Genomic DNA, 15715 nt, shown 5'->3' with positions numbered 1-15715 from the left:
GGACAAACTAGACTCGTTATAAAATTTAGACTTAAGGAACAAAACCTTTGCTTTGACTCTTCTTCCTTAAACTCCGAACTTAACTTCTTCTGTTCTTTTGCTACTTGCCGTGAATTTAACCCTTCTAGAGTTGATTCAACCCTTGCTTAACTCACTAGACTTAAACGCCCTTCTTTTCTTCCAATCCTCACAGAGAGTTTGTTACTTTACCGTTTTTTTTTCGTTCCGTTTCTTATAAAATTGCAATATCCTCTCCCGTTTTAGTTTGAAGCAATTTAAAGCTTATAAACAGAATTAAATAGTCTCTTAATGGTCCTATTAGTTCTGTTAATCGCTGGGGTATTTCCACAGTCCTTGTCAGAGCAACCTAGGGTAAATCGGACGAACTAGACACACTTTAAAATTTAGACTTAAAGAACCAAGCCTTTCCTTAATTCGCTTTCCTTATACTCCGAACTTAACTTCTTCCACTCTTTTGCTACTAACCGTGGATTTAATCCTTCTAGAGTTGATTCAACTCTTGCTTAACTCACTAGACTCAAACGCCCTTCTCTTTCCAATCATTACAGAAAGCTTGTTACTTTACCATTTTTTTTCCTTCCATTTGTTATAAAATTTCTAATATCCTCCCTCGTTTCGGTTGAACGCAATTTAGACTTATTAACAAAATCAAATTAAAGTTTCTTAATGGTAGCATTAGTTTTGTTAATCGCTGGGGTATTTACCACATTCCTTGTCAGTGTGACCTTGGGTGCATCGGGCAAACTAGACACACTTTAAAATTTAGACTTCAGGAATTAAACCTTTCCTTGACTCTTCTTCCCTATACTCCTAACTTTTCATCCGCTCTTTTGCTACTAACCGTGGATTTAACCCTTCTAGAGTTGATTCAACTCTTGCTTAACTCACTAGACTCAAACGCACTTCTTCTTCCAATCCTTGCAGAGAGCTTGTTACTTTATACCGTTTTTATTTCCTTCCGATTGTTATAAAATTGCTCCTATCCTCTCTCGTTTTGGTTGAACGTAATTTAGACTTATTAAGAAAATCAAACTTAGGTCTCTTAATGATCCTATTAGTTTTGTTAATCGCTGGGGTATGTACCCCATTCCTTGTCAGTGCGACCTTGGGTACATCGGAAAAACTAGACACACTTTAAAATTTAGACTTCAGGAATGAAACCTTTCTTGGACTCTTCTACCTTATACTCCGAGCTTAACTTCTTCCACTCTTTTGCTACTAACCGTGGATTTAATCTTTCTAGAGTTGATTCAACTCTTGCTTAACTCACTAGACTCAAACGCCCTTCTTCTTCCAATCATTACAGAAAGCTTGTTACTTTACCGTTTTTTTCCTTCCGTTTGATATAAAATTGCTTATATCCTCTCCCGTTTTAGTTTGACGCAATTTAAAGCTTGTAAACAAAATTAAATTTAAGTCTCTTGATGGTCATATTAGTTTTGGTTATCACTGTGGTATTTACCACATTCCTTGTCAGTGCGACCGTGGGTAAATCGGACGAACTAGACACACTTTAAAATTCAGACTTAAGGAATTAAACCTTTCTTTGACTCTTCTTCCTTATGTTCCGAGTTTAACTTCTTCCGCTCTTTTTCTACCAACAGTGGATAGAGTTGATTCAATTTTATCCCTTCTAGAGTTGATTCAACTCTTGCTTAACTCACTAGACTCAAACACCCTTCTTCTTCCAATCCTTACAGAAAGCTTGTTACTTTACCCTTTTTTGTTTCCTCCGTTTCTTTCAAAATTGCTAGCATCTTCTCCCGTTTTGGTCTGAAGCAATTTAGATTTGTTAACAAAATCATATTTAAGTCTCTTAATGGTCCTATTAGTTCTGTTAATCACTGGGGTATTTACCACATTTCTTGTCACTGAGACCTTGGGTAGATCGGACAAACTAGACACGCTTTAAAATTTAGACTTAAGGAATTAAACCTTTCTTTGACTCTTCTTCCTTACACTCCGAACTTAACTTCTTCCTCTCTTTTGTTACTAACCGTTTACTTAAACCTTCTAGAGTTGATTCAACTCTTGCTTTACTCACTTGACTCAAACACCCTTCTTCTTCCAATTTTTACAGAGAGCTTGTTGCTTTACCGTTTTTTTTCTTCCGTTTGTAATAAAATTGCTAATATCCTGTCTCGTTTTGGTTTAACGCAATTTAAGACTTGTTAACAAAATTAAATTTAAGTAGATCAGAAAAACTAGACGCAATTTAAATTTTAGACTTAAGAAACACGATAGGTATGTTTATTATCAAGAATGCGAGAAATCATCAATTGATGCACATTGATGGAATATTGGGCATAAATTGAATTTGGACAAAGCCAAAGTAATTTCCACCCAGTCACATCAATTCATCTTGATACGCTGGGATCTTGTTTTATTCATATGAATGTTTAATCCCCTGTTAACGACATTAGTTCCTCACCGCCTCACCAAAGAGCGTTGGAATGCATCTTACTCTCATTTCCCCCCTCACGACACTTTGAATTTTCTTTTTCTCTCCCAGCCACTATGGTTTTTCTAGTTTTGTTTCTCACCTCCATTTTTCATGTTCTGGGTGACAACTTTGCGTTTTATATTTCGTATCACTTTTGTTTCTTCTAATTCACGTCTGACAAGTTTTGAAAATGGGCACCTGCCTGTGAGCACTTGAAACATGTCGACTGTTATTTCCAATTCGTACATTTTTGACGCGAATGATGTTTTTAAGTGAACAATACCTCACAGCTTCAGTTTCTCTGAATCATTTATTTCATATTCATTCGGTTCACATTATAACGGCTCATCGAAAATTCCTGTTTTCAAACTTAAAATTCTTATTACCACACATGTAGTAAAATAAAGAAAACTGAAAATTAAACTTAACCGAATAAATGGTTTTTATGCCGTACTTTAAGGTAACACGATAAAATTAGCAAATTTTACCACATTTTTCAAATTTTATCACTTGTTATAAAAAAAAACATATTTTATAGTTAATTTTACCAAAAAAGCACTTTGATGAGCTTTTCGGTATTTCCAGAAACATGGTAAATTTTGCCATATTCTGGTAGTTTTAACCGTACTTTTTTTCTGAGGGTGAAGAGTGGTCGAAGTTTCAATTGCAACGTTCCATTGTTTCAAACACGAAAAAACGTTGAAATGTAACATAAATAGTGATTTTTTTTATAAAAATTTAAATTCTGCTTTTATGGAAGGTTATATTTTAAAATCAATTTTTTAGGAAAAATATATATTGCTTCGTTTATTTTGTCTAGCTGCAGTTACTTATATAATTACTTAAACATTTTACATTTCAGTATTTTTTTCTATTAAAACAATATTCATTTTTTTATGAAAATTTTCAGCTTTCTTTTAGTCAGAATTTAGAGAAAACATTTAGTTTTATCCGAATTCTGTTTTCGTTCTTTCTATTTCTTTATTTTTTAATCTCGATAGAAAAATATTTTCTAGAAAATATGTTTATAAAAATAACGTTGAACAAAAATATGGAAGGTCTTTTCTTTAAAAGAGAAAATCGTTTCTTGGAACTGACATATCGAGTTTTCTTTGCGGTTTAGAAATCGATTTGTAACTGCATTTTTGGTACGTAACAATGATGTAAGTCAGAGCTTAGTTTTGTCCTTCTTTTTGGGGATTCGTTAAAAGAATAAATAAATAAAAATGTTTAATATCAAATGTGTACAACTATCAATAAATCTAACATTTATTTTTATGAAAAATTATAATGCACGTTCCTACTGATAAATTCTGTTAAGCATGTAGCTAATACTCCGAAGAATAGAAGATAAAATCACCATTCACAGTTTAGATCGAAGATAAAATAACGAATTGACTTTATTGCCCGAGAGAGGGCGTTGTCGATGATAGCATGACAGATTTGGTTTTCCGCAAGACTGCTTTTACAATGAAATTAGATGAGTCTTGTTGCTTCTTGTTGATAAAATTACCCGCAAAACAGTAGGAAATTTATTTAAATATCCATTGTGTTGTAGATATGGTTAACCAACAGTTAGAATTTCAAACTAAGTAGTGCTATAGGACGCTCAAATTAATTACTTAGAGATTGTTAATTGAGGATTTTGTTTTTAATTTCAATAAACTTTAAGACAAAATAATTACCACAAAACAAAACATCCAATGCCATCAGATTGTATTACGCTTTCTACTTTATTGCACTACATATTCTTTTATGGTATGAGGTTATTCAATTGTGTAACATTTACTCATTGTATATTCAATTTTCAATAGGATAGAAATTTAGTAAATTTAATATTTTAACATGTCGAAAATTATAGCTTTTTTGGCATGAGGAACATTTTCTCGAAGCGTTTTCTTCAAAATGAAGGTTAAAAAAATCATGCAAAATATCAAGATTTTTACTGTTACACTATTTTTATCTTTACTATCTTTTGTTTGAAGCAATAATCTTTAGTCTTGTTGATATATGTTATTAGTCATATAAGATATCATAAGATATCTTTATTTAAAATGTTTTAAAAAACAATATATAATAACATATAAATAATATTTTCAAAGAGTTAAATATTTATCATGAAATTCCTGGTGATGTTTAAATCGATTCATAAAGACATAAATAAAAATTTGAAAACTAATTTATAATTCATAATATTACTTGTTTCTTTCTTTCAGTTTTCAAAGTTTGCTGGCTTAAACTCATTCAAGATTTTTTTAAGAGAGAGGGGATTTTTAAATTTGTATTATCGCATTTTTTGCTATACTTTTTTTCTGTTTATCTCCCATTTCACACCTTCAACTGGAGTTAATTTGGCCAGTAGAACTAACATTAGCCATTCTCTAAAAGATTAGATCTGGCTGAAAGATACACTTACTCTTATGCCCTTGAAAGCACAGTTCAAACTCAGGACTGATGGTTTTAAAGATTGTGGCAAAAGTGTTTACATTTAGTAAAAGATCATAAATGTTAAAATAACTCATTTGAAAAGTGACTGCTGAGAGTACCTTGGCAACTTTGTTCCATAAAACCATAGTAATAGCGAGTGAAATTCTCATATTTTTTCTATTCATGCCCTAGTCGTATATGATAACCATTAGATTAATATGATTTTGAAATTTTTATACCTCAATTTCTACGGAAATTTTTTGCTGTACAACGGGGTTGATTTGACCACCTCTCGCTGGCTTTGCAAAAAGCCTTTTAAGTACCTAAATATACTAGTATTTTTGAACAGGTTTTAAACTTATATAAATTTTTTACCCATCAAATCTACAATTATTTCCTCTCCCTAACTAGTCGTGAAATACACGAAATTTTGAATCAAAGTTTAAAAGCGTCCAAAGTAACCTCAATTGACGGTATCAAGCTTCTTTATTCTGACTTTTTTCACTCTGAATGTTCATGAAGATATGGTTAGGATTTAAAATCCTGTGATTCTAGGCAAATAGTCTAGTCAAATAAATATTATAGGCAATAAATAGATATACAACAACAATAAACAATAAATAGATATTATTGGTAATGTGTTTAAGATTAATACCTAAGTAGAAAACGTTATGAAAGTTCTTGCTGAGCTTACTGATTTTTATATTAATGTTTAATTTTTTCGTTAGAAGTCTTTGTGGTAAAGAGTTTTCATATGCTATATCAATACCCTTATTGTTTCTAATTGTTTAATGGGATATTAGACAGTCTTAATTTTTATGAATGTATTAATCTTTTGTTTATGAAACTCAAAAGGAAAAAAAATGTGAACGTGATAGAAACTATATTTTTAACCATTTTTTTTTCTTCATTTAATTACAAAGTTTGCTTTTATTAGATTTCTGTTTATTTATTACTTTTAATTGCAAACTTCTGCTTATTTTTATTGATATTATTTTTAATTGATTAATTGATTGACTAACAAGACGATTAACTCACTTCTTAAAAGCTGATTTATCAATTAGCTTATAAATTGATTTTCTTCTTTTCTTTTCTCATCCGTTTCTTCCCTTTATTCACACGTTATATCTACAATCAAACAAATTACAAGTGAGGTAGTGACGCGAGCAGATGATAGTACTTTTTTCAAATTAAAATGAACAATTTAAAAAGTAACCACATTCAAAACGAGCTAATCAGACAAGCACGTGAAAAAATCTAACAAAATTTTCATATGTACAGTAACAAAAAATAAACGAACAATAATCATAGAGACAGAAAAAAAAACAGCAAAATGAATCACGCTTTATATGGTTTGCGTTAATAGTTAGCAAATGTTAGCATTCTTACTCTCTGGACTTACAAACGCTTATAAACTTAATTATAATTTCTTCTTTCTAAACACATTCCTAACCCTCAAACACGTTTTTTGAAAACAATTTATTCAAATCAATATGAAAGAAGTCAATCTGAGAGAAAGTCTTCGTCATGAAGTGTAGATATTTAGTATATTTTTAAAAACCACTGCGCTGCACATTTTAAATAAGTTTTATTGGACTCGTTGTTGTTGTCAAGATGTTAACAAAAGAATCTTGTAAAGATAAACTCAAACGATTTTAAAAAATTTCCTGTAGATAAAAAAAATAGGTTATTAGTAGACGATATTATTTATTAGAACATATTTTAAGAAATGACGAATGTTACTACTTATGAAGAAATGTTTCTTATTAATTTATTTTTCTATCGCGACTACTGGGTTATTGCGATACTTTGAAACTTAATTTTGTATTATAAGTTGTAACATTTTAAAGAATGAAGAAAAAATATTTAGGTCATTCCATTGTCGTTTTCTGGTTCTCTTTTCTATTTCTTTTTGCGCTAGTCACAGTTACAGAATAAGCTTTCTAATGCCTGTGCTATATTTTATTTATTGTGTTTATTTATTGCTATCTGATTCAGTTATATGATAATTTTTATATAATTATGTTAATTGTCATGGTAATTAAATTGAGGAAAGAAAAATCTATATTAATCGAAAAATAATTATCTTATAACTATAAGCAATAATAACCCGCACTTATTCCGCGTGTTTAAAATGGTTGATAGAGCACGTCAAATATATAAATATGCATTCGATCCATCATGGAAATAAATTTAAGAAAGCATTCGAAAATGAAAACATTTAAATCACATTAAATTAATAAAACTTGGAGTTATAAGAACATTAAAACCAAGTCATAATTTATTTTACTTAAAACTTTACTTTTGTCTTCTTTGACTCTTCAAACATTTAAAGAAAAATTCAAGCATTTTATATAATTTTTTAAAAAGCAAACGATTTTAGTGAATTTCACAAATATACAATTCGCGATCGCAACGCTCGAGTACGCCGTCTAGCGGGAGCCTGTAAATATCGGACATTAATTTATCACGTTTTCATTTAGTTCCATCAAAGTCATTGACTGAATCAGACGCCATTTTTTAGCAGCAAATAAGAAAGAAAATTTCCCTAAGGAAAAGGCCGAAGAACTTGAAAAAAATCTCCAGAATATTAGTAAATCTTTCAGGAACAGAACACGCCAAACATTTGAAGAAAAATTCCTCAATAATTTTTAATTTCTATTATCAACAAACTTGCAACTGATGACTTCCGATTTCGGATACTGTTACAGATGTGTGTATTAAGGTAAAATGCATTTCTTCTGTCTTCAATTCATTACGAATTAAAGTGAAGTCAACATTGCTTTCGTCATTCCAGTGAATAAATATGAATTCAGAACATACAGAATTGTAATAGTTATAACATATTCTTCTTCGTTATAGAATAGTATATATTTCTGTATCCATGTAATTCGGAAAACAACAATAAAAAATTATCCAAGTTACTTGAAATAGTGCCATTTGTGCTGATTCTTAATTAATTTAAATCGTTTTCTTGGTAAGTTTTTTTTAATTTTGAAAGAATAAGTTCAACTAGAATTCAGCTATTCTGTTTTTAGCTACATATTCAAATTCATATCAATTATAAAATTTTGCTGTGTAGTATGTTATCTAAAAGTAATGAAGGTATAAACTATGTATCTATTATTTGAGAATAAAGTTTTCAAACAAGGAACTTATCATTTTGGAATTCTCCGGGAATCATAAATCAGGTAAGTGCAATGATTTTTACAATAAAAAATTTGCTTGTAAATATTTTTTTTTCATTTGATGATGGTTCTCTACAGAATGGTTTTTTACGTCTGATTAAGAACTATAAGAATAATAAAAAAAGAAACAATATGAAAGTTTTTATTTCAATGTTAATAATTCTTAAAATCGTTTTTTTATCCTAAGAATTCTTTATTTTCCGTTTTTTAGTTTATAATTTTTTGATAAAAATTGTTCTCAAAATACTTTTGAAAAATTAAATGGTATAACATTATGTGTTTATGTATACTTCTTGTATATTCCAATGTTTGAAATAATATGATTCAGAAAAGTATGGAATAAAAATTCGGTACTTACGACGTATTAACGCCACCGCCGCTACAGATTTGACGGTTTTTAAGTGCCGCCAATCTACACTTAAAATTTTTGCGACAGTTCATAAAATAAAACACTTTATTTAAAATCAAAATAGTTAATTGGATTTCGGTGGAAAATGAGCCTATATAGAGTTTAGCATAGATTCAAAACAATCATATCGCCATATGAACTCTGATGAATAAGATTCCAAATGAAATAACATTTCCAATACGTACGTTTGCCAAGATAAAGTTTTATGTTGTGGGAATTGGTACATTTTCGTTTTTTCGGTAAAATATTTCCCTCCTGAAAAAATAAAATTGCATCTTGTTTTGTTTTTGGCAAATCCCAAAGACGAATATTCGTAGCACTAAAAATGGCGACAAAAAAGAATTGTTTTTGTTTCGTCAGCATTCTTTATTTTACGTTTCTTAGTTTCTAAATAATGATTTTTATTGAAACTTGAAATTTTTTGATAAAAATTGTTGTCAAAAAACGTTGTTTACAAAATTAAATTTCATAAAATTATGAGGCTTATGTATACTCTTTGTTCATTTTAATTTTTGAACTAATATGATTCTTAAAACTATAGAATGTAAAGTTTAAATGGGCCTTTCATGTTATATCATTAAATTTAGTAATACTATTTCTCGGGCATTAGGTTTTAACTCTTATAAGAATATACATATTTTTTTCTGTTAATGTACAAATATTTTTCCGATGTGTTTTGGATATTCCTTCTCTAATAAAAAGAGATACCATTTTGTTTTCGGTTGTACAAGAAAGAAGATCAAGCATTTTTCTTTTTTAAATTTAATAAGCCACATTAAAGAAGGAACGTTGCAATGCTACACGCTACATTAACGACGTCTCCAGAGTAACTGAATGACGGTTCATATGGAAATCGCAGGTAAGCGTCTCATACAACAACGCCCCCTATAGTTCGTTGCGATCGCGAATAAAAAGCTTTAAGATGTATCAATAATATCATATATTAATTGCTATAATGATTTTTTCTTAACTTGCAACAGAGTACAGTTAAGTTTATAATGCAGCTGTAGTATATGTTAGATTTTTAAAAAGTATGTTGCTTTTTTAATTGCTATATTGAAAACTCTGGAGAGTTTTTCTCTGCATTTATAAACATTTGTCCTTTTCAATCAAGTGCCAAAAACCTTTTAAATTTGTAGTTGCTTCTGTAAGCTACTTTACATTATAAATTTAAGTGTTTATGTAGTTTTCGGATGAAACGTACTTTTATTGTGGTGTAAAATAAAGAGCAAAACTTTCACTTCTAAGTATCGTAAATTATATTTTATGATATATATATATATATATATATATATATATATATATATATATATATATATATATATATATATATATATATATTGCCGAGTGGAAGGATTAAAACAGGTCCCAGGTCGGGAAGGAGGGTACAAAATTTATTTATTAATTATTAGACAAGAGTAGTCATGAGAGTGAAAGTCACATGAAAAGTTGCGCTCCTTGGTTATATGTTAGGGAAAATCTTGCAAAGTAAAATCCGTAAAATGTCTTAATTTAGGGAAAGAGGGAAATCTTAGTAGTTGCTATTGGTTTATAAAATAGATCGAACGTTTCCCACACAGAGCAAAGGGAAAAATGTCCTGCTCTTAATTAAATGCATACTCGAGCCAAAAATAGATTTAAGAACAGGATGTGGCTTTTAAAAGTGTGAGAAAGTATTTCGATTAGAATAATTAATTAGGATGAAGTTTTATAAAAGAAACTAACATAAAAAGATTAATTGAAGCTTTTTATGTTACATATATATATATTTATTTATTTTGCAATTTTGCAATGTGAAGACTATGACAGTTGATTTTCAAAACTAGAGTGATTTTCTGAGGAAAACAACAATGTGAAGCAAAGCAATAAACTTGCATAATGAAATTGATTAATTTTACAAATTTTAGCATCAGTAACGCAACAAATTTTCTCGAAGAGCTTTAACAAAAATCATCGAATTTCAATCATAATTGACATTCACCCTTTGAGAGTTTCTCCTGTCAAGAATAAGGATGGAGTCGTATTTCGTATAAATAGAAAGGTTTTTAAAACGTCTGATTTTATTTATTTTTTATTTGGCATTTATTTCACGAAAAGCCTCATTTTTAATCATTTTCTACCCAAATTTCATTTTGCGAATGCGTATCCATCTGCACACCATAATGCAAAAACATGCAGTTTTCTATAGAGAATCTAAATCTGGAAAGAAAATAAATAAGTAAATAAAATAAAATAAATAAAACAAAGTAAAATAAATAAAAAAAGTTCTCACATAAAATTTTAAAGTTGCTCTCTGCCCCATCCTTAGGATATGAGGGATTGATTCTGACTCCTTTGAAAATATTTCCTATTTCACACGTCTATATCTATATTTTTGATCCAATGTGCATTTCTCGAAATATTTCGCTATTTCCAAACTTAGCGAGCTGAGAAAAAATTCTGATATTTTTACCGTATTGTATGGTAATGACATTTCTGATGAAAAAAGCCTAAGCAATATTAACAAAAAGAAAAATCAAAATGACCGTTATTTAATGGAACGATTTAACGGAAATCCTGGTTTTCAAAATTATTGTTTCTATTACGTCACATTTAGTGAAAAATAAAAATTGAAAAGTAAATTTGGCTGAATAAATAACTTTTATACAATGGTCTAATATAGTCAGATAAAGTTTAATTTTTACCACATTTACAAAATTTTATCACATATTATAAAACCATATATTTTTGCTAATTTTACCAAACTCCTTATCATTATAACTCGCCATTTGGTGTTCCCATTAAGCCAGAACAGTGAAAGTGCACTAAATGTGCCTATATTCTGGCAGTTTCTACCATATTTTTTTTCCGAGCAGACTTATTATTTTAAAATCAGCTTTAATTTTTAATAATAAATAAAATCAGTAAATAATTAATAAGTAAGATTTACCCTAATTGTATCAAAATATTTAATTTTCGCAATTTTTGGTTTCTTAAACAATTTAAAATGCAAATTTCATGAGACGGAAACTGTATAGAATGCAACCCAACTTAGAGTTTTCTTTTTCTTAAATCACTCTAATAATTGAATAAAAATCAGCATCATTTTTTATTCATTATTTCTTAAAGATTTAACTGGTTAGTTCTTATAATTTTTATTTGCTATTTCTCATAATTTTTCTTTCATTAATTTGGGAAGCCCTATTTTTAAATTAAATTAAAATATTTTAGAAGTTTTTTTTAAATTTAATTCGTAATTAGTGTTATTTTTTAATTATTATTATATGAACTTGATACATGTTAATGTAATTTTAGGTGACACATAATATTTATTGAGAAATTACAAATTTCAGAGCTTCATTTCAAGTATAAAATTTATGTAAATTTCTTTATTCTTTTAACTTGACTGTAGAAGAGCACTTTAAACGTGAAATTTTCTTATTTTATAATAATTTGAAATTTTATTAGGCATAAATTGTACTTTTTACATCATTTAGTTCACCAATTTTCAAAATTTTATCAATGTAAAATAATACTTTTTAAATTTTTAAATAGTATTATGCAATTTGACTTATAAAAGCACCAAACACAAGATTTATTCTGCTTAATATTGTTTTCCAACTCTGATCTTTAGAAGAAATGGGCATTTATATAAAAAACCATAGCAATAACTTTTTAAATAATACTGTTATTTTGTTTGTTGGTAAAAAAGGTTGATAATTATTATTAAAGTAGCATTATCAGGATCTTTATTTCGAAAATCTTTGACAGTCATTATATAGTTTATATACATTACAGTAATAATTTCTGAAACTACTTAAAATTTTTTTGATAAGATTTACTTTTGCGTAAAACTCCAGTGCAATTTGCAATTTCTCTTCAAGATTTGTTTTTCCTATTAAATTTAATGATCACCTAATAAATCATAGCATATGTAATCTTTCAAGGATTTCAAAAGGCTAGAATAAAAAAAAATCGAATGCAGCAAAAAAGAAGATTGTTTTAAATATAGCGATAATTCAAACTTTAACAACAACCCTTAAATTTAGTTATGTTTGAATCCTTGTCACATGGATGAGATAGTCCTGTTCCAGCATGATTCTATATTCAACATGATTCTTTATTCAACATGATGCTATCAATGATATTAGCAGTCTCTGTGAATTCTTAATGCATTTTTGCTTAATCACTTAACAAGTAGGAAAACAATGTCTTTTACAAATCCTAACAAAACAAAACTCATAGAAAAACTCACCCTCAAAACTCTCTCACTGAAAAAAAAAACTAAACTACATTTGTAATGTGTTTCTTTTAAATTTGTAATTTATTTCTCCTAATTCTTCTAAATTTTCAAGTAAATTAGATAAAATTTTAGGAATTATTAAATTCATAACATTGTATAAAAACTTGTTTTAAGGTTTTTAGAGCTTAATGCAATCATCTGCAAGCCAAACGTTTCATGTTTGTTATTTTTGAATATTTAAAAAAAAAATATTGAATAGTTAAGTATTATGAATTCAACAGAATATTGATTATTCTACTGAACTAGGTAAAATTAATATGTAAATACTACGTCTCAGAATTGTATAATGTATAATTGTATAATATCCCCTTAAAACTTTAATTTTAATGTTTCGCTTAGAGTTCATGCGTTTTTCATGGACCAATTTGACATATCATGAAAACTACAATACATGTTTTGAATGCCAACTTCTCACTTATAAAAATTTTATAAAAATTTCATATTTTATGTTAAATTTTCTCATTCATATTAGGAAATATGGGTGTCTTTAACATAAGAGATTGATATTCATTGTAAAAGTAGATAAGGTTTTGAATACCAACTTCTCAATTATAAATATTTATAAGAATACCATTTCCAGAATCTCCCTACCAAAACTGCTCCCGCCAGAAAAGCTGGAACTTCGAATCAGAAAATCATTACGCCTCCATCGATTCAGCGAGCATCTTCCAGCGCATGCGCAGTCGAAAAATACCTGAATTCCTCAGAATGACCTTAAAAAACATCAAAAGCCCCTCAATTGTTATTAGAACATTTGGGATTCTTCGGAATCTTTTCAATGAAAATTTTTATTTACGTGTTTGTCCATCTTTATGACCACTCCAATTTTATTATACTGCTCAAAGTTTAAGATTTTTAACTTTTTATTGTTGCTTATTCATTCTTATGAATAATAATGATAAAACATTTTATACAGCTCGTTTCATGGTTAGGCAATTTGATTTTGCATTGAGCATTGCATTAACTTTTAAGGCAAGTTTGTATTCATCTACTTTAAAAATTTATATTATCAGTAAAGAATTATAATCTCTGCTCGCTTCAGTCACAAACCCCCATGGTTGCTCGAATATAATTTTTTTTTATGGTAAACATATTGTAGCAAATTAAAAAATTATCCAATTCAAAGAGTTTTTCTTGTGGGAATACAGATTTGGTTCTGGAGATTTCGTTGAGATTCGATTGAGATTAAATTGAAACCAAATCATTTTGCTCAATTACCATAGCATACACAAACCACAAAGTTGCTTTTTTTAAGTTTATATTTAACTTTTGGCAATATCAAAAGCTCATTAAATGTTTTTACCCATAAGGTTATTTCGCAATAGTGGGAAAAGTTGATTCTTAATATGAATGCTATGGAATTCTAAGCAAGCACATTTTATTTATTATTTAATATCGTAAGTTAACTTAAGACAATTTCATGTATATTACTTATTATAAATTAACTATAACTTATTTACCGTTTGAGGATTTTAAAACGGTAACAAAATTTTTTATCACAGAATGCTGCATAATAAGTAATAACTTGTTATTTCCCTATCATTTAATAAAAGAAGAGTAATTTCTAAAATTTAGTTGTTAAATTTAGTTACTAAACTTTAGTTGCCAGCTCTTAATTTTACTAATAATCAAAATTGAAAACAGCAGAAATAGCAAAGAATAATAGGGTTAAGAAATACCGTTAAATGAGTAATTAATAAATATATTACCGGTAAATACAATTATAACTTTAATTTTAAGTCAATGACAGACAAGAATCTTTCTCTGCGTATTGATGACCATTACAGGTGTTTTTCCTATTCAACGGCTTTTCTAACCATTGAAAATGAATGAAACAGCAAGACAATATCGAAATACAAACACTATTATTTCTGTCTAATATTTATTTTAATAATGATTAAGGAAACGTAATTTTTTTTAGAATATCTTAGTAGTATTTATAATTAACGAAGGCTATCTATCGTACACTGAGAAAAAAATTTCGATCAAAATTACCAAAACATGGTAAAATTTACCATGTTCTTGGTACTATGGGAACACAATACGTGGTTAGATTTACCGAAACATTCTGATAAGTAATTTGATAAAATTAATAATGAAATATTGTTGTATAATATGTATTAAAATTTTGATATTGTGGTAAAATTTGGTAATTGTTTCATTATAACTATTGTAACAGACTAACATCTTTAGAAAACATTTTCCATATATATATATATATATATATATATATATATGCACTATATCGGACGATTATTAAAGATTTTAAGAGGCACCCTCAAGTTCCATTTGTAAAAAAACTGATCTTGGTGTTTTTTCTTTTTTATTCCACCCTCCGCAGTAGTGATCCATTGGATACCTCTGATTTAAATACTAATTTCAGACCATTGATGTCCCTACTTTTTAATTTCATTTCAGATTAAGTTTATAATTTGTTGTTCCATAATGATGCCAAATTTTGGAATCTTAATAAATCAAAAATGAAATTAAAAAGTATACGTACCAAAGGTTGAATATTAGTATTTAAACCAACAAAAATGTATACTTTATTAAAATCAAACGAGCCATTACTACGGATGTCGGGATTTAGAAAAAAAAGAAAGAAAAACTTCAAAACCAGTTTTATAAATGGGTTAAGACGATTATTAGAAACTACAAATTATAAACCAGCTAATAATTTTAATAATTATTTAATAAATTTTTATGTGTAATATTTAAAAGAGTGTCATGGTTTAGCGAAGTATTTAATGCTTTCAGGCCAAGGCTAGAGCCATACGAGACATTTGTAGTTGAATAATATAATAATCAGTTGAGTTTGATGCCGAAAAGTTGAAGGATGAGGACGTAACAGGGCCTAATTTTTGATCACAAATGTATTTTACGTTATCATTGTAAATTCTCATTTGTTGATTAAATTATCGTTTTTGCTTTTTAATAAATTGTTA

The 15715-nt window shown here is 28.3% G+C and overlaps 1 protein-coding gene across 4 annotated transcripts in view; it reads left to right on the top strand.

Moving 5' to 3' along the window:
- LOC107455319 (potassium voltage-gated channel protein Shaker) overlaps positions 1–15715 on the top strand; it is a 669177-nt gene that overhangs the window by 651857 nt on the left and 1605 nt on the right. The window lies entirely within an intron of this gene.

This window comes from Parasteatoda tepidariorum, chromosome 4, assembly GCF_982258835.1.
Source record: "Parasteatoda tepidariorum strain Cologne lab strain chromosome 4, Ptep-v5.0, whole genome shotgun sequence".
Classification (NCBI taxonomy): Eukaryota; Metazoa; Arthropoda; class Arachnida; order Araneae; family Theridiidae; genus Parasteatoda; species Parasteatoda tepidariorum.
The sequence above is the reverse complement of the archived record's forward strand: the minus strand, read 5'-3'. Positions and strand labels throughout refer to the sequence as shown.